This window comes from Arvicanthis niloticus, chromosome 4, assembly GCF_011762505.2.
Source record: "Arvicanthis niloticus isolate mArvNil1 chromosome 4, mArvNil1.pat.X, whole genome shotgun sequence".
Lineage (NCBI taxonomy): Eukaryota > Metazoa > Chordata > Mammalia > Rodentia > Muridae > Arvicanthis > Arvicanthis niloticus.
The window spans coordinates 120,238,670-120,259,366 of record NC_047661.1 but is presented as its reverse complement, the minus strand read 5'-3'; the positions used below and the strand labels follow the sequence as shown (position 1 = coordinate 120,259,366).

Genomic DNA, 20,697 nt, shown 5'->3' with positions numbered 1-20,697 from the left:
GGATCTAGGATTCTATATCAGTACAACCACTGGGTTTTTAAAATTTGTTTTTGTTGTGTGTGTGTTTTTTAAGAAAAATCTTTACTGATTGTTATTGTATAATTGTTGTCTTGTTATATATCAAATAGGATGGTCCTAATTCAAATGGTTAAAAAATGAAAAGGTTCACTTGATAAATACATATATACTAGAATATATAAGCACACACACATACATGCACATATATACTAGTATACATATAGTACATGTAGATTATATATTCCTATATACATGTATATATACATTGCTGACACTGCTGGGCTTTGAGGATCTCAATGTGAGCACCTCCACTGTATAGTCAAGCCAATCTGAGTTTATCTACCTGGGCCCTCACAATTAGCTAGTAAAACTCTTTGGTCAGAAGGAAGAACTCATGTTTGTCAGGTTGGGGTTGATGACTTGTCCCCTGAGGAGAAGAGCATCCTAAGAACAAAAAGCTAACCTTTAACTGTCCAACAAACATGCTTGCTACATGGAGAAAGAATGGGTTTCTTTTATGTGGGCCCAGCAGGGCTTCTCTAGGCCAAGGTCAGTCTCTTAAAAGAGACAATGTCAGGTTGGAAATATCAGGATAGCAGACTGATGTCAAATTTAACATCTGGAGAGTCATTCTGGGAGTTAGGGCTGGCAGAGAACGAAGAGAAAATGGCACGGGGTGGGAGCAGGGGACACTGACAGTGATTTGGGACACATGTGAGACTCCCCAGGGACCCCTTGAATCAGAGAGCCATGGACTAGGGATTCTCGAGGTTTTGCCAGGCAGGGTTACGGAAGGGACAGATCTTTTGTTGCTTCATTTTGACATCCATTTCTCATTGAACCATCAGGCATTTGAAACCTGAGGAAACACAGCCTTTACATACGCTATGATGAGCTAGGGTATGCAGCTTATAATAGAGGCCGAGAGAGAGAGAGAGAGGCTGTGATTTCCGTCGATCCTTTGCTCATTCTCTTTCATTGTCTGAAGTCTACATTTTTTTTTTCTGTCTCCTTAATTGTGTGGCCACTGGGACTAGAGAGCCGCTGGATGGAGTTCTGAGAACTCCAGGGGAATGTTGTAAGAAGAAACTCTTGCCTATTGATCCCCTCTGCTCCCAGTAAGCTCTGTGTTTGGATTGCTTTGGATGTGGGGGGAACAGGGCAAGGGCAAACATCCAGTCACTTACATTTTCAGGAGCTTTGTGGTTTGTACTCAGAAGCGCAGTGAACTGATAATGACGGCAAGCAGAGGTTAAATCCCCATCTCATCGTCAAACCGGGAAGAATAAAGGATTTGTATTCAGTCACACAATGTGGAACGAGGGCAGCTCTTAAAATAATTGCTCGGGGTGCTTGCATTTTTTTTTTTTTACACAGCCTCTATCTGTATGTGATAAAGTCTGCTCAAAAAGAAACTTTTGACTAGACATATAATAAATGAGAAATGTCCTTGGGGAAAGGGAAACACCTGTTTTCTCCACTCTGATCAGTTCCCTCCCAATTAATTCCCCAGGGATATGTAGGTGGCAGACATCAAGAGCACAGCTTTCCACCCCCTTCGCTTCAGTCTCCATCCTAGCACAAGTCCCTTGGGCATTTTAAAATTAAAGAGTTATTTTTTGTCTTCCGTTGGCAAACTGGCTTGCCTTTCCACAGCCCCTACAGAGCTCTGGGAGTAGCCTGTTCCCACTCACCCAACTCTCCAAAGCCCATTGTGGGAAGGAGCCCTAGAAACAAGGGGGTGCCCTTGCCTTTGACCATACATGGGTCTTGGAACAGCAGCAGACGGAATTCTGGCCCTTGCCCTTAGCAGGCAGGCAGCTGTGCTTTCCTTAGAGTGGATGGAGAGAAAGAAAGAAGGAGGAGGGAGGGAGGGTGGGAGGGAGGGAGAGACTGACTGCTCAAAATCTCAGGTGCTTTTCCCTTCCCACAGATTGCCTCAGGATTTTAGCCAGAGCAGAAGTGACCCAAAGGGAGCTGGTTGTAAAAGCTCTCCCTTCTGAAATGTATCTCTGCCCATCCCAAGTGCGTCCGGAAACCACCATACGGGCATCTCCCACGGAAATTTAATTTTTTTTTCTTTCCACTTAACTTGCGTCTTACTTATATTTGGCGTCTACCTTTATTTTACTTCTGTGAGAGTTGAAGGTGATATAATTTAATACCCTTATACGCATCTTCCCACACAGGGTCTACACCTTGTTACATTAAAAAACCCTTAAAAGAAAAAAGAAAATGCGGGCAGATAATTAGTTCTGCTCTTTCCTGTTGGTGGCTGAACACATTTTTGGTTGACTGGAGCCATGGTGCTTCAGCTAAGGGCAATAAGAATGGCAGGGGCTACCGTAGCCAGACCCCCAACTCCATCAACCTCATTGGTTATAAATTAAGCTCTATGTATTGTTTGGAGCTCTCTTTCCCAGAAGGCATTCTGCCTCACCGCTGAAAGTGCATTGCAGGGGCGGGTAATAGGTGGTGTGCTCTGAACAGTCTTAGTCCATCTTTGGCAGCGTTGGTTGCCATCCTAACTTTGGGGTTTTCGCCTTAATTGAGAGAACCAGATAAATACAATGGTTTGTTGATTACAGATGACGGCCTAGGTATTGTCACTTAGAGCTGAGTTCTTGTCTCTTTGCTCAATCCCCCCACGCCCTGTGTCTCTTTCCGTTCCATAGCTGGCCTGTAGCCCTTAAAGACAGGAAGGCCCTTGTGGAAATGCCTGTTAAACACACAGTAAAAAGAGTAATCCAGCAGGAATAAGCCAACAGTCTCAGCCTGGTATTTGAACATAATTTAATGAGTGCCCAGAATTCATCTGTAAACGCACATTGTTAATTTAGGGCCTGCTATCCATTAATTAGGGCTTTAGTGGCAAGTGCCACTGAGCTATCTGCAGTGTTTAAGGTTACGTCAGGCCCTAGTAAACGGCTCGCTGATAACAAGGCGCATCCATCTTCATTATTCGGCCACTCCTGTCTGTCTTTGCTCAGCATCTTCCAAGGGCTTATGCCTGTTGGAACTGAAGAATTAAACTTTTATCCAAACCAGATTCTGATCTTTCACCTTTTCTGATTCCTTGAGCACTTCCCATTTATTTTGCCTAAATGACATCTGATTACCTAACATGGAATGGAGCAGGGGCTTAACCGAAAACAGTCTGCAGACCCTAGTCCTCGGCTGGAACGTTCCAGTGGGTTAAACATGAAGGAAGCCTGCACGCTTCCATTTCATCTGATACTGGGCTCAGTGTAAAAGAAACAGTTTCTGATGTTTTTTTTCCCTTCTTCTCACGAGGTAGCAGTTCCAGTAGGCTGTTTTTCTTTTTTTTTTTTTCTAGAGAAATACAGGAAATTAATTTTAGACTTGAAGAATAAATGTCCCAATTGGTTCGAGTTTACTTTTGCAGTGTTTCTCTCTCTCTGAAAATATGTATTATTTGAGGCAGTCACGGTGCCAAATGAAATAATTCCAACCACCTAAACAGTCCTGCGTGTCAAGCCCTCAGCTGTATAAGCCTAGTCATGCTGGAGGTAGATTCTCAGTCACCAGGGCTCCAAATCCTGCCCTCCCTTTTCCATTTCTAGGCCTTCAGTCAGAGCAGGCAGTGAGCTCTGACACCAGGGAGGATCCCGTCCTACAGAAAATTATATAAATGTGAGTCTGTTTATCCTCCAAATGCTAGGTCAGAGGACGTGTGTTAAAGGAACTTTCATTGACAGATGGTTTCTGTAAGCAGTAGATTCTGAGAAAGGGGTGAGCTACCTGGCATGGCTGTTTAACACATTTAGGGTGCTTGCAGGGAAAGCCTACTGCTCCCCTGAACCGTGGTCCAATTTTAAGCCTTGCTGGCCAGGATGGGTTATTGTAACTAGGTGGAGGAGAAGCTCTGAGATCCTGATGTTCAGTGCACAAGGGAGAGGGGAGGAGCAGGAGGAGGTGGTGCTGCTTACTGGAATGGTAGTTCGAGGGAGGGCATCTGAAGCCTTCCCACCACTGAGCTGGCACACTTATCACAGGGTGACAGTCTATACTGCTGGCCTGCAGTGGGATGCTGTTTGGGGGTGCACGCTGCCAACTGGCTTAGAAAATGCAGATTCCCCACTCAGATAGAGAGGCAAAATGTCAGCTGACTGACATTCCTAACAATAGGGCTTCCTCAGCTCAGGATGCTGAAGTGTGGATCCCAGCTGGGTTGCAGCAGGAGTGAGGAAGCTCCTCTAGGAGAAGTTGCACCCTGTCAGCTCTCACCACCGTGCCCACCGAGGTTGGCGTTCTGCTGGAGGCTCTGCCCTTGTTGGGAATGCCATCTTGCCTCTCTTCTTTTTGAATTTGTAATTCAATTTTACAAACACTAAAATTTTTTTTCTTTTTTTTTTCCTTCTTTGTTTTTTTAGTAGGGGAGCATCTTCTGGTCTTACATCTTACTGAACACAAAATAGATAATGCCCCAAGACGAGAGAGAGAGAGAGAGAGAGAGAGAGAGAGAGAGAGAGAGAGAGAGAATACGAAGCAAACAATAGGCTTGGTTTATTGAGTGTAGTCATAAGGCCGTCTACATCATATGTGATTGAAAAGAAAAATCTTAGGCTGAGGGTTCCTCAAAGTCATCTGAACGAGGTACTGGACACTCGAAGCGAGAGCTCTTTGAGGCTGACGTACTACAAAATAAAACTCATTTTTTTCTCTGGGAAAGACAAAACCAAGATATTGTCGGGGCAGAAGGGACAATGGGACCTGTGAAGCAGGGGTCAGAGCTGAAGGTTTTGGCTAGAAGTAAGCTACACATCGGTATTTTAATTAAAAAAAATCAGTCAGAAATTCTGTTGCAATAATTCTGCATGCAGACTGCTGGTCAGAAAAGCACTCAATTGTTCAGTTTTATTGTTCAATATTATATTAAATTTTTTAGGCTCTTCAGGTCAAGGCAACTTTTAAAAGGTTAAAAGCTACTCAAAAGGAATGCCATATCCATAAAAGGAAATGAGATTAAGCATAAAGACTGATGGAGAAAAAAACCCAATAATTTAGATAAACTGCTACTGCCTTTAAAATGTTTTGGCTTTTATCAGGCAAAGAAAGGCAGTGATTCGTGGATTGGTTGTTGTATCCAAGAAAGACTCACATGAGATGTGAGTCGTTTTCTTGCTTCTCATTGTTTGGTGTGTTAGAGACAAGGCCCCAGCTTTCTTTGGTTACATTCTTTCTAATAGTTGGGGAGCAGTAATTGCCTGGCTCCAACTTCCATCTGTCAACTCTTGACCTTGCTGGCTGTGCATCTGTAGCATCAGACACTGTTGTCATGGGAAGAATTATGATGTTTCAGTTGAATATATTGCAAAGTTAACAAATCCATAACACGATCTGGATCACATGAAAGGGGTTACACAGTGCATTTCCAAGACCCTCCAGAAAACCAAGAGGGATATCCCCATTCATCTCCACTGCTCACCACCAATGGAGAAAGCCATTGTCTTACAATGTGGAGGCTAAATCAGAGCCTCAAACCTGAAGGGATTCTTATAAAGAAAATTTGTGGTTCAGCAAGGGCAACCTAAACCGTTACATGCCTTCACTGTCATGCTATACATCCCACCACTGACTCCCTTGGGTAACTCTGGAATGCACGACCTCATCCGAACCTTCCCATGTTTGCTCAGAGTACTTACATGCTGGATTCAGTCCTCAGTCCCAGAAAACTAAACCTATAGAATGCAGATCTCTTAGAGCAGGTTAGATCATCCCAAAGGGATGGTAGCCTCAAGGCAGGCTGATATTTCCAGGAACACCTATGTGTATCAAATAGCATTTTGACAAGAAAGTAAGAAATGAGTTGATGTAAATGTTTAATTTGATCTTCTTTGGGAACTGGATCTGGCCTGACAAAGTTAAAATAAATAGAAATAATATCCTGAACACCACAAACTTATTTTTGTTGTTCTATGTCTGAACAAATAAGCATTCTAAATCAGTAAGAGAGCCTAAAGTTTCCCTTCCAGGAAACATCAACCCCAACAAAGATTGTGTTTACATGTCTTTCACGTATATACACTTTGAGAAGAAGATTGCTGTTGTATAGATTCAAATGATGGTGTCTTAGATCCTAAGATGGCAAAGCAGAGCTGATACATTTGGGAGACATTGAAAATGCAGAAGTAAAAAAAAAAAAATCAAAACAAAGAAAATTCATCCACCCTACAACACCCTCAATGTAATTGGCCCTGACTGAAGAAAATCTATGATATGAAACCCATAATGTACAGATGAATAAATTAAGGGATGATTATTCATATTGTAAAAGAGTCTTTACAGAATTCCCCTAGGATTCTTTTCAAGGCTGAGCTTCACTGGCTCATGTAAGTGTTTGTATACAGACCATTAACTGTTTGACAGGCAGGCCAGAGATGCAGGTAGGAGGAGGAGGTGCCCAAACAGTGGTAGAATCACTGGCACCCCAGGGTCTCACATCTTATGAAAAACATTGATGAGACAATAACAGATGTCAGGTAAAAACATGGTATTTACTTAGAAGTTGTTTTTTCTACCTTGGGGTTCTTGGAGGAATATCTGTATTATGAGGTCTTAAGTGTTAGCTCAACCAGTGTTAGGATGGTCTTAACCGTTGAGTTATGTAACCTCTCTGAACACCAGCCTTCTAGAGTTACAGGAGTTTATATGTCCTATCTATCTATCTATCTATCTATCTATCTATCTATCTATCTATGCATATATGTAGTAAAATATTAGTATATAATATGCATACATATATGCTTAAACAGTGCTTAAACAACAGCCTGATCCACAGTACATATTGTGTATAGATTTGTAAGACATTTCTAGATAGATTTATAATATATTAAGTGTTCTCCAAAGCAGAAACTATGAATATAATCATAAACTTAGAAGAGATCTTAAACACACATGCACACATACATGTGAATGCAGGCATGCATGGGCAGACACTTGTGCACATACTTCAAACCCTCCAAAAATCCAAATACCCTTCAGTCCTGAAAAGGCAAAAAGAAGTTCAAACATTGCAAAAATGAATACTTTTCTCTTTGGGTTTTCCAAGAAAGTCAATCTGTAATTTAACTCTCTTTGAAATGATTGCTCAGACTTCAGTTTACTGTGTGTTTGGGGGAAAAAATGCAAGATTGGGAAGTGCATAGAGGCAATCAAGAATGTGATGTCTGTTGGTTTCTCTGTGTTACTGGGCTTTGATGCACTTATTTTTGAATTAGTTATTTTAAGAACAATAGCACCAGGTTGAAATACAGCTTTATTTGTGGTAGGAGAAAAACCAAACTTCTTGCTTGGTTGACTTTGCATGAGTCACACAAGAGCGGACGTGCCCTGTGTGTGTTCCACCCAGAGCAGCTGCTGAGTGCAGCTTTCAGCTCAGAATGGACATTAATTGATATTTTCAAAGGGAGCAACCGGTAACAAAGATGTCCTGGCCTGCCCTCCTGGTCTGGTGAAATGGTCAAATGCTTGAGTTTAAAGGGCTGCCAAACTCTCATTGTTCAAAATAGGCAGGAAACGTGGATAGTGTGTCTGACAGTGGTCAGTGTGTGTGCTCTGGCCTCTGAGAGTCAGCAGCTCCACAAGAGAGAGCAGGTTCATTGTGACTGAGCTAACTCATGACGGGCTCCTGTGGACTTGTGGGCTCCCATGGGCACATGACAAATCCCATATGTTTAAGGACCAGAAAATGATACTTTTTAAAATTATAAACATGTCCTAATATTGAATATATTCTCCCCCTATGCTTCCTAAACCTCTTCTCAACTTGGAATAGGTTATAGTGTCTCGTCAACTCTGTGGTCACGTGAAAAGACTCCTAAGCCCACACTCTGACCTAAGTCTTGGTTGAATCCAGGAGGAGTAAAAGTATTCTTTCTGTTCCTCAGAGATTCTATGAGTGGACCCCAGTAGAAATGGCATGAAAGTAGTTCTTCAGTGCAGGACCTATAGTTATCTCCTTCACAACCTGAAATTCTCCACAGGTCTAGAGATACCAATGTTAAGGTGCGCTGCTCTTTACCTGGCTTCTTAGCAATACTAGCCAATTATTAACTTCTAATACATTACCGTTTTAAAATTTAACTGATTGTTGAATCACATTTTCAGAGACATGTCTCAGATTCAGAAAACATAAAAAAAACGTGTTTTTATTTCTGAAATCAGACATTCACTTCTTATCTCAAGGCTCAGGGATCTTCCAGGAAGAGGGGACAGAGAGATTGTATGCCAAGGTGGTGGATAACTGCAAGAAAACTGTTTTCTGGAAACAACAGGGCAGATGCACATATAAATTCACAGTGATGGTAGCACATGCTCAAGACCTATACAAGCTCCAGCCAGGCAAAAGCCCCAGCATAGAGGGAGGAAGGAGAGATCATCACACTACCACTGGCGTTTGCTAGCTGCTGCGAGAGGGGGAATCAGTTTTTATTGTTGTTTTTTAGTGGTGTGAGCCTGGTAGGCTGAACACAAAGCAGAAAGGTTCCCAATCTCAAGACTAACTGGGTAACAGAAGCTGCCCTCAATGGAGAGACAGAGAGAGGGAGGGGGGAGGGGGAGGGGGAGGGGGAGGGGGAGGGAGGAAAAGAGGGAGAGGGAGAGGGAGAGGGAGAGGGAGAGGGAGAGGGAGAGGGAGAGGGAGAGGGAGAGGGAGAGGGAGAGGGAGAGGGAGAGGGAGAGGGAGAGGGAGAGGGAGAGGGAGAGGGAGAGAGGGAGAGGGAGAGAGGGAGAGGGAAAGAGGGAGAGAGGGAAAGGGAAAGAGGGAGAGGGAGACGGAGAGAGAGAGAGAGATGGGAAGGGGCAGGAGTTAGAGAGGATGGCTAGGGGAAGAGTTTGTGTATGGATGAGTATGTTCAAAATATAATGTAAGAAATTCTCAAAGAAGTAAAAATACTATTTCAATAAAGAGTAAGAGTCAGGATGTTGTTTAGGTGGAAGCTAGTTTAACTACTTTAGTCAGATCAGTATTTCACACTGGATATACCCAACACATCGATGACTTAGAATGTCAGTACCCAGAGCTGATGAGTATGAAAGCTGCCTTTGCTTCTGAGGCAGCCCAATCTCTGTGGCCGAAGTTTATCTGTTGTTTTTTCCCTTAGTCCTTACTTACCCCTACTAGCACTTAGTACAAGAACAATTGAACAATTTGTTCAAGGATTTGCTTGTTTAATGTCTGTCTTTGTAGCTAGACAGTGAGTGTGCTCATGATGGGAGATCTTGCCTCTGGGTTGTTATTAGATACGTGGATCTTATATAGAGTAAATATATAGCAAATGCTGACAAAATAGGTAAGACTGATATTCCTGTTCTTATTCTTCTCAGTGGAAATACGTGTCTACATGACAGAAGCTTCGCTAAAGTTATTTTCTATTTATGAGTTTTTATTTTTAGACCCTTCCCACCCAACTTTGAGATTCTTCTGTTTTATTTTGGTGGTAGTGGTGCTCCCCCCACCCGCCAACTATCATGTAAATACATAATAGCTCATACATGTGTAGAAGAAAAATGAATGAAATGTAGATTTCTCTCAAATATTTCCAAAGGCAATGATATTCACTGCCTCTCAGGGCATTCTGGTATTTGCCACCATGTGGCTAAATAACACACTCTATTGTTTGTTTGCTTGTTTGGGTTTTTTGGGACAGGATTTCTCTGTGTAATTGTAGTTCTGGATGTCCTGCAACTCACTCTAGAGACCTGGCTGGCCTCGAACTCATAGTTCTACCTGTCTTTGCCTCTTGAGTGATGAGATAAAGGCATGCTCCATTACCACCCAGTGTATTCTTAGTTTTCTTAAGAAAGTAAGAATATCCACTGACTTGCAGATGTGGATGGAAGTTTGTACACTTATTATTCTGTCTTCTCCTTAGTCTCTGCTCAGTTCTAATGTTTATTCTTGGTGCCTTTTTTGTTGTCGCTGTTTTAATTTTTCTGTTGACTCACACTACTAAACTATCCTACTTATTCTACTAACTTATTCTAGTTAGCCAATATTTTCCATCCACTGCTTTAGATGCATTTTCCTCTTGCTAGTGGAGACCAGACAGAACAACTCACCAACAGTTTTCTTTTTCTTTCCTCCTTGTTGACTTCAGTCAACTGAACCAGTATACTGACGTTTTTTAGTGGGGGGAATTTTACATGGAAATATTATTTTAATAAGTTACAGATCTATATTGTAACATTGGTGTAAATGTATCACACTTGGGCTCAGTAACCATAAACAAGTCTATCATGTGTCATTTATAGTTTGACTTATAGATGTAAAACTCTGAAATAATAAACAGATTTATAGTTTCATGATATTATTCTCTAGAATTGTAGAGTACGATTAGACATATGATGAAAACAGCATAACACATACTGAATGAACAATTCGAAGGATAAATACACACACACACACACACACACACACACACACACACCTCTCAAAAATTGCCCAAATCGTATAACATTGAACTTATAACATTGAATTTATCTCTCTATGAACTCTTTGACTTCTGTGTTTGCATCTGTATTATCATCCCAAATTAACATAATAATCATATTTTCCTCTAGTTTATACTCATGCCTACTGCTCATAAGCTTTGTCCATTGTAGTTGTGGATTGGTTTAAGTTGTTCTTATATTCTTTCTCTTGTATTACGTTTTCTCCTCCTCCCACTCCTTCTCCTCCTCTTCTTGGTTGTTTGAGATTATGTTCTCATATTATTAGAATATACCAGGTGAACCTCCCGACCTCTTTCATCTCTAAACTTGTTTGGCTTTACTATTGCATGTAATACAGAACTATGTTTAAAATCCTCTTTAGCCTTCAGTACCCTACATTGCTGAAAGTGATGGAAATCTGTCTACTCATTTCTTATTCAGTGACTGTTCTTTTTCATCCTTAAAAATTTGGTGAAGATTTTACTTCATGTTTAATAATCTGAAGTTTTACAAATGTTAGTATTTAGTGAATAATTTTCTCTACTTGATATTTGTTGGGTTTGTTAATTATTAGATTAGCATTTTTCCCATTGCAGGAAAATTTCTCCATTTTCTTTTGTTATTTCTTTGCTTATTTCCGTTCCTTTCTTTTTACTGTCTCCTAAAACATATATATAGATTTGTTTAAGGTTTTCTGAACTTATGCTTTATAGGTACTTTTAATGTAAAATTAATTTTTTCTAAGAGAGCATAGGGGACTCTTTTCATATAACAAATACAATATATTCTTGACTTTGGATAATTAAAATCTTAAAACATTTTAAAAGATTTAGCTTATTTGTTTAAATTGTGTGTGTGTGTCTGTGAGGTTGTGTACGTACACACACACACACACACACACACACACACACACACACACACACATATATATATATATATATATATATATATATATATATGCATGCATATAAAGAGGCCAGAGAGGGAGTTGGATCCACTGTATCTGGAGGTACAAGTGGTTGCTAGCCACTGAACATAAATGCCAAGAAGTGAACTCAGGTTCTCTGCAAGAATAGTGTGTGTTCTAATTGCTAAGCCATCTCTCCAGCCCCTAAAGTTTTAATGTTTTCTTAATTCTTTCTATTACAACTGTTTCCATGGAGATTTGTTTCTGTATTTACATTTATCTTTTTTTTTTTTTTTAAAAAAAAAATTTGGTTTCCCTTCAATGTTTGGTAATCTTTGAATAATAACTAATTTTGTGCACAAAAGACTACCTTATTAGTGTAGTGGCTGGCACAGGTAACCTTCTAGATGAAATAGACTATTTTATCAAAGAAGATAGCATACTAAATGGAAAAGAAGCCACCAGGCTCTGTGTCAAAGGCAAACTCTGGCTTTTTCTTTCTAGAACAGGAACAGGCTTGGGGCACCACAGCTGCCAATCAAGTCAGAGGAAAAGGGGCTCCTTATCCTAGATCTAAGAGTTTGTAGGAAGAAAGCAGTTTCCACTTTTATTACATCTTCTCTTCCCTGTCCCTGTATGTTAGGTTGTTCCTGATACCCGTGTTTGTCTAACAAGGTATTCCAATCTGACTCATGTCTGCAAGGATCTTCCTCAAGCTCTACCCTGCTGATGCTGATCTGTTTCTCTCTCCCCACCTTCACTTTCTGTTTGTTTGTTTATAGTTTGTCCCAAGGTTTTAAATTTTATGGTCTTTCTTTGTTTCTGGTGGGCATCAGTATTTCTATGGAGATTTGCAACAGACAGGAGGCCAAATAGATTGTCTACCTATCATCTTGAACTAATGAAATCATGTTGCTGACCTAGCATTGTTCTACAGGGCTACTACAGATCTACCTAACTGTAAATAGATGAATTCCCATAGAGGATTCCCAGACTTTGCTAAACATGCTTCATGGATCAAGTAGGATCCATGGATCAACAGCATTATGGGCTTTAGATGATTCTAAATTATTCCCTGAAATTCTTTCTAGTTTCATGTGTGTGTGTATCACTCAACAGAATAACCATAGAGACATGCCTGCTCAAAGAAGGTAGAGATAACAATTAGAAGGAAAGCACTGGACTTTACTTTGAGGCATTACACATTTTTGTTAGTTGGGCTTTAACACCTCTACCTTGGATCAGCCAGAAAAATAATTGACGTAAATCTAGAGCCAAGAATGATAACATGTGAAGACCCGTGGAGAATTGGCAGGACCCCAGATCGCTGCAGAAAAGCCAAGGGAAGGACCTATTTTTAAAATGGAATAAAAGGTTGTTTGAGAATGAATGACCTTTGTGTAAAGAAAAAGCAGTAGATATGGTGTACTTCTACCTGGATAACTCTGGATGGTCTTGAGTAGCAGTGAAAGTGAAGAGTAGAGGAAATTGATCCATACCTGTGACATCACCAGAACATGAAGCACCCAAAGTGGAACACACTTTTAATTGAAAATATTTAAAATGTAAATTTTAATCTATTATCCCCATGTATAAGGATTTTGGTCCACATTTTGTTATTAATATAATTGAATGAAGGCATCTGGGTTGGGGCACATTGTTCACTATGGTTGACGTGTGTGTTGTCATCTAGATTCAAAGAAGTACAAAAACTGTCCACAATGTTTATTCAGACATCAAGTGCTCCTTTAGTAACATGAAGCATATAGATTAAAATTTTGCCTATGAGATAAACATGGTAGTGGTTGCTTTATCTCAGAATTAAAAATCAAATGACTGACAATTCCAGTAGATTAAATTATTACTAAAAAACCAACCTAAATAATGTGAAATGAGTGTTCCTACTTTGTGCTTTAATTAAGGATTAATAGATTTGAACTGGGGGTAGGGAGCCATTCAGCAGTGATGGTGTGGAATGGCGCCCAAGGTCCCTTAGCATGTCCAGCCTGTGTTCACTTACTCTCAGATTGCATCCAGGATTTGTATTGATGTTTTCACATCTAGGATCTACTGCTTACTTTCTTCAGATTACAATTTCTCCACACACCCCTCAAGTTTAAACCCTCCTTGCCTCACATGTTGAGTTAATTTTTCTGTCTTCTGTGTTTCCTCAGTAGTTTGTGCATCTGGATACAACCAATGTCTGTTGGATGTCTGTTACCTTCCAGACACTGTGCTGTGAGCTAGCAGCTACATCACGGGACCACAATCTCACTATGACTATTCTTATTTGCCCATTAGAGGCCGGTGAGTCCTGAGAAGGTAAGGTGAATGGTTCAACGTTTCACTATCAGCAAGTAGTAAAGTTAGACATAAACTATACAGATGTCTACAGCTGTTCTCCATCACTGTGCTTTAAACTCTCAAGGTCAGAAAAATAATTGTATTTCTCCTTCAATCCTAAAAGCAGCACAGTGCTTGGCCTGTGATCAAATCCTACATGATGAACAAACAAATAAATGAATAAACAGGGAGTAAAGTCACATTAACAGCAAGCTGGACCGAGGTCCCTTTTCCAGCTGACATTCAATAGGCATTCATTAACATCCCCATCTCCATGCTTGACTCTGATTTTGGCTTATGTTGCAGCCCTGCCAAGAGTGATGGGGAAAACATAGACCGTGAAAAGAGTTAAGAGAATGAGGTGCACATTGGGTAGGTACACCATGCTGATAGTTAGGTTCTAAAGCGTCATATAATGTCAAGAGAAATCAGGCCACTCTTTCATTAGATATTTATTTACATTTCATATGTGTAAAACTTCATCAGTCATTATGGATAGACATGGCTGCTGACTTCAAGTTCAGAATTTCAGCAGGGGACGGGGTATGTATGTCCACAAGGATGCATACAAGGTAAGTAAGAGTCACTGCCTAGTAATGGGGCAGGACTCGAAAGCAGTGGTCCTTAATCTGTGGTTTGTGACCCCTTTGGATGTTGAATGACTGTTTCACAGGGGTTACATGTCAGATATCTGGCACACTAGATATATACATTACAATTCATAACAGTAGCAAAATTATAGCTCTGAGGTAGCAACAAAATAATTTTATAGTTGGGTGTCACCACAGCATGAGGAGCTGTATTAAAGGGTCACAGAGTTAGGAAGAATGAGAACCACTGATCTAAAGAGTTGGGATATAAATGAGGCCTTAGACAGGGCCCTTTAAGTGTCAGGTGCTTAGTGTTAGTTGAGTGGTATTTTTAAGGTTTAGGGCCAAGTCTTTTGGCTCCTTTATGTATTAATTCACTTAACACATTCTTGAATGCACATTAAATACCAGATACTCTTCTGGGCATTGAGATATTGACCATTACCCCAGTTGTAACTCTTTCTTTAGATTCATTTTTGATTCTTAAAGACGAATTGAATCTCAGTGTTAAAAAGAGCCTTTAATGATCATAAGATCTACTTCATCCTCAGGCCGAATGTCTAGAGTACTGGTCACGATCAAAGGTTAATTTAAATGCTGGTTTTTAAACATATATTCTTCGTCCTGCTTAAGATAATTAACCAAAACAGTAGTAAGAGGAAACCACAAGAATGTTCTCAGTGTTCTTTATGCATTATTAGCTCCTTGGCAATTCATGTAAGTGAAGAATTAACTCCAACAAAGGAATTTCAATTGACAATATTAGTCCAGATAAATATTTCTGATATTCATCTGATATTAATTTTCATATGTGATTACATGTATAATTGAGAGAATGTGGACATTACTATGTAGTATTTATTGTAGAACCTAAAATGAGTGGAAGGTAGTTACAAGGACATCTACCACATGTCTATCAAGGACATCTCTAGATGAGGCATCTCCTAACTGGTGTGATAATGGCTAGCTGCATGTGAGATGGACATGAGCTATTCTGGAACAGGACACATTTCTCAAACACATTCCATTCCAAAGTAGAAGATGCTGGAGAGGGCTGGTGGTTCTGGAAGAGACAGGACAAAGACATCTCACTGAGGAAGTGGTGATATACCTTAGTGGATGAATCTTTTCTTGGCATGCACAAGATCTTAAGTCCTCCGAACTGGAAAGAAAGTCCAAACCCACAGCGCTCACGAAAAGTTTCTGATTTTCTAGGAATCTTGGAGAAGTAGCTCAGAGCACAGTGACTGCTTAGTGTGTTGCTAATGTCCTCAGTGTTGTGACCAAATGACTGAGAAAAGGCAAATTAAAGGAGGAAGTGCTTGCTTGGGCCATGGTTGGGGGGAGGGTTATAGTCCATCATGGTGGGGACATTATGGCAGCAAGAGTTGAGGCATCTGGTCCTACTTCATGTATAGGTCGGAAACAGAGATGGATAACTAGCATGCTTGGGTCAAGTTCTCACTTTATAGTAATCTTGACCAAGCCCTTGAGATGCTGTGACCCACTTCAGTGAGCCCAATGGATACAATCCCTCACAGATATTCCCAGATGCTTTCATTTTAGTGATTATCTATCCTGTTAAGTCAATAATCAATATTAACCATTATGTGTAGCTTGTGTTAGTTCCAGCACTATAAAGGAGAGGAGAGAATATTTCCTTGCCTCTTGTGCTTAGAATCTGGCATTCATATAGACAGAGGCAGGAAATAAATTTGAAAACCATGTCTAGTAACATATTTGGTAACTTGAAACAGGAAGATTGTGCATTCAGAATTATCTGAGGCTACGCATGCATTCACGTGCAAGCAAACACACACACACACACACACACACACACACACACATGCAGGTTCTGAAACAAAGAGTTGATGTTTATTTAACTTTGCTCTCTTACTAAAGGGATAGATCCTGATTCAGAACTAGATGGATACTCACAACCAACATTTATAAAAGGAGAGAGAGAGAGAGAGAGAGAGAGAGAGAGAGAGAGAGAGAGAGATTAAGATGCCTCAAAATCAGACATATCTAACAAAAATTATTTTGTAGAAACAAATGTTTGCTTCTAGACTGAGAACCTGCCACATTTTATGTTAGCCTAATATGTCTTTATAGCGACAGAATACCTGACAGCTGACAAACGATTAAAATGTTGAACAAAAGCATCTGAAAACCATCTAGGGAGAATCTTCCATCAGAGAGGTGTGTGAAGACCCTGAGACAATTGTACTGTGTGTGTGTGTTCATTTGTGTATATATATCATATATAATCTACCCATACAGATAGTATTCTGTGGTCTTTGTTTAAGAAAAATAGCAAAAGTCAGGGCAGGGCAGATTGGCATTTCTGTTGCCACAGACATGCACAGTGAATGTCCAGTTGCTCTCTCTATTCTAAGTTATTTCTTTTGTTTTTCATTGAAAGTTCAATTGTCTAGAGTCCCAGGCCCAAGCCTGACTCTCCCTTCCCATCAGCACAACCAGAGGCCACCCCTTTCCCTCACCCCAACTTCCAGAAAACAGAAGCTCATTGCTTATGCTGAAATTTTGATAACCTAACTGGCAGACAGTTATTCAAATTTTTAAGCTTCTGAATGCAGCCAGATCAACCTGGCCTATCCACATAAATAATTTTGACACGATAAGTATGCGAGAGCGATGATAACCGATAAGTGAAGCAATTACCTTGCTTTTTTGGATTATATTAAATGAAGATTCTGATAGAGTAATGAAAAGAGACACAGCAGACAAAAAGGCTGCTGCGGAGCTTTGGGGCCTGTGTTATCTCTATTATACCACATTGAAATAGAGACGCTCACCAATCATACACTTCTATGTAACTTCTGCCTCCTAACAGTGAACAATGAATAAATTGTCACAAGTCAGTAACTGATAAATTAGGATTGGCAGTGCTTTTTAAAAAGCATAAATAAACTTACTAGTCACCCTTTTCTTTTGTAAAGTGGCTTTTAGGGGTTCGGGGGCTGGTGGCTGGTGGCTGGATAGAATCCATGACAGCAGTGCGCTGCTCTCTCTTTCCTTGTACCCCTCAAGTCCCTTTCCGGTACTCATCCATAGTGACTCTCCTCAGAGAACAAAGACCTTGCTGTGCCTTCGTCATCCAAATTCTACCAATCTTGACTTGGAACGTGGCTTGACTGTCTGCCTGTAATTCACAGTATACACTTACTTTGTAAAAGTTTACTTTCAGTAAACGACAAGGACCCAAATCCAAAGACTTGAGTTCTCTTTGTGGATACAATATCTATCTGAAGAGTAAGCGTATGGATTCTTTTCAAATATGCGGAGAGCAGCCCCGAAACCAGAATTGGAATGTAGGGATTGGAAAGATTCAGTGCCCCTGGGTTTGCCTCTTTGAATTCTAGTGTTCTGTTTTGTTCACATACAACTCTGTTGCTGAATTTGAAACTCCTCTTTGAAGAAGATAGCTACTCAGCGACCTCCAGGGATCCCCCTGCCTCTGCCTTCCCAGGGCTGGCATTCCAAGCACACCATTTCATCAAGGTTTTATGTGGATTTTGTAGAATAAACTTAGGTCCTCATGCTTGCAAAGCAAGTACTCCAACAACTCATGAGTCTGCAAAAGTATCTTCACAAATGCCTTAATGACGGTCCAGCTGAGAGGAGAACATACCACCACAGACCCCATAAATTATAGAAAGCACCGAGTGAGCAAGTGAAGTCTTCTAATTGGAATCACTGTAACTCAATATCTTAGAAAAGCCCATCTAAAGCTCAGAGGCTACTTTTTATGTTTGTGTTTTACTGATGGTCTGTAGTGTGAGAAGTATTGATTGAGGAAGGGGTATCATTCTGTTATTGTTGGAATCCCAGCATTGCCTGCCAAAGCCAACTGTACCAGCACACTGCCCATCACAGGATCAGAGAAGGCAGTGAACACTGGAGGACAGCATTTAAGAGTCCAGGTTGCTCTTTACTGTGGGTGTGAATTGACTGTATTGAGAAGGAATGTATCATCTGTGAAATGGGAGTTATATGGCTTCATGGAACCACAAGGTGCGGCACAGATGTTAGTACTGTGCATGGTAGAGCTGCCTTGATGTTGGCTGGTAGTGTATGTCAAGGTGCAGAAGCGACACTGCTCATGATGCCTTTGTCTTTACCCACAAGGCTGGAGTTTCAGGCCAGTCAGTAGTGGTGGCAAGACGGGCCAACTTAGTTCCGTAAGGACACAGAAACAAATATTACTAGTCCATTTTGGCTCGCACAATCACTTATCTCGTTGTTCATTAAAAACATAAAAAAGCAAACCACTCACATGGCTACTTTTCAAAATGAAAAGGGCCAATAAAGTTAGGGAAAGCCAATCATGTTTGATTAAATTGTTATCGTTGGATGGTTTAAAATAACATTTGTTCTGTTTGTGAAGCCCCAGTCTTACTGCACGGGTAAGGAATTTGCCTTTAAAGACAAGAAAAACAACAACAGGGAAATGAAGCCCAGTGCCCACACTGAGGACCAGATTCTCCATTGTTTTTGTATGAGTTCATTGACAACAGCCCACATTGCCAGCGCTCAAGCCTCCAGACCACCAGTTACACATGTTAACAACAGTCGTGCAGAGACAACTCTAGTTGGTTCAGACTGATTTTGTATAATTTATCTGTCTTGATTTTCTAAGTGTATTGTTTCTTCCTGTAATTAAAGAAAATAGTGGCTGCTGTTACTTGGAATAAAAGCAAATAATATTTATTATGTTGTGTTGTATTCTTTATTAACAGAATTAGTGAATGTAGTTTTAAATTTTTTTAATTGAATTTCACATCATGCATTCCCCCTTACGTCACTATCTTCATATCCAACCTCCACCTTTGCAATCCCCCAAACCCCCAAAAGATTTAAAAAAAAAAAAAACAAAAACAAAAAAAAACCAAGCAAACCAAACTAAACCAAACACAAAAACCAAATAAAAAAACAAAAGAAAACAAAACAAAAAAACAAACCACAAAAATCTCACCAAGAAAGCTGCAGTGTGTCACAGCAGCAGATACCCTTCTGTTCAAACAGCTTTATTCTCAAGGGTTCATCACAATGAATAATTGGTCTGGTTTGAGGTCTCTGGCTTCTGCTACACTATCAATACTGGATGCTCACCAGGATTGTTCTAAAATCCTGTTGTTGCCCTGTGTCATGGAGATCCTGGAGCTTTGGATCTGGATGAATGGCCCTTCACTGTGCTTCTGTAGTTCATAGATGGAGTAGATGTTGCGTTGGGCGAACTCAGAACCCTGGATCTAGGCCTGGGTAGAAGCTGAGTTGATCAGCTCACTAGCTCTCCTGTGTCTACCAGGGTCAACTCTGCTGCCCAGGTGAGGTGTGGGGCTACTCTCCTGAATGTTGCAGTCATTGAGGGGGTAGGGCTGGCTCTCCTGCTGTCAGGCCCTCAGGCCAGCTCACCCTACTAGAAGTGTTAGTGTTGGTGGTCATGGGGAAGTTATTCCAAGTGCCATAGCTAGTGGAGGTGGGGCCAGCTTTCCTGCACTCATACCACCAGAGCTAGCTCTTTCATGTTGCCCAGGTGAGGGACAGTGCCAGATTCCCCAAGACCAAGAAGCAGGGCCAGCTCTCCCACCACAGGTGAGGGGTGGGGCCGACTCTCAAGTGTAGTGGCCAGCAAGGGACAGGGACAGTTCTCCTACAGCAGGCCAGGGGCCAGCTCAGTACAGTACTTGGACATCAATATGGGCTCATGCAGCTGCCCAGACCAAGCCCATTCATATAGCCTTTGGTGCTAACATGGCTTCTGACATCAGTACAGATTCTGGCCACGATAGGGTCATGGACCCAGACATGGCCCCCCACAGCAGCATAGGTCTGGATGTCACTATGGCCTCAGGTAGCAGTGCAGGTCACTCAGATCAGTATGTCTCCTGGCCTCAGCACAACCCAAGATATCAACATGGTCTTAGGCTGTAGGCCAGACCATTGACATCTGGATGGCGTTTGGTGACAACAAGGACCATAGACATCAGTGTTGTCTACAGTTAGGGCCATGGACCCAGATCTGGCTTTCAGCCATAGCCCAGACCTCACCATGACATCAGGTGGTTATGGAGGTTCCTCATTCCACCTCTCTCCACATGCACAAACCACTTGGCTTCACTTTCCTTAAAATACTTGTCTGTGACTGGCTGTAACTAGAAAGGTAGGTTTCTGATGGGACCGTTCAGCTGCCATGATTAGTCAAAAGCAGACGTACAGATTCCCCCAAAGATCTCTGTTCTCAGATACTGATCACCATAGCACTCCATTGTGCCGGCTAGCTTTATGTCAATTTGACACAGGCTAAAGTCATCTGAGAGGTAGGAACTCAGGTTGAGAAAATGCCTCGATGTGATTGGG

The 20,697-nt window shown here is 41.1% G+C and overlaps 1 long non-coding RNA gene across 1 annotated transcript in view; it reads left to right on the top strand.

Moving 5' to 3' along the window:
• LOC143442149 (uncharacterized) overlaps positions 1 to 19,047 on the top strand; it is a 54,639-nt gene extending 35,592 nt beyond the window's left edge. Inside the window, exons 3-4 of the long non-coding RNA XR_013110161.1 lie at positions 13,555 to 13,702; positions 17,368 to 19,047. This is a non-coding gene — a long non-coding RNA (uncharacterized LOC143442149). The remainder of the gene's footprint in view (positions 1 to 13,554; positions 13,703 to 17,367) is intronic.
• The last annotated feature ends 1,650 nt before the right edge of the window (positions 19,048 to 20,697 follow it).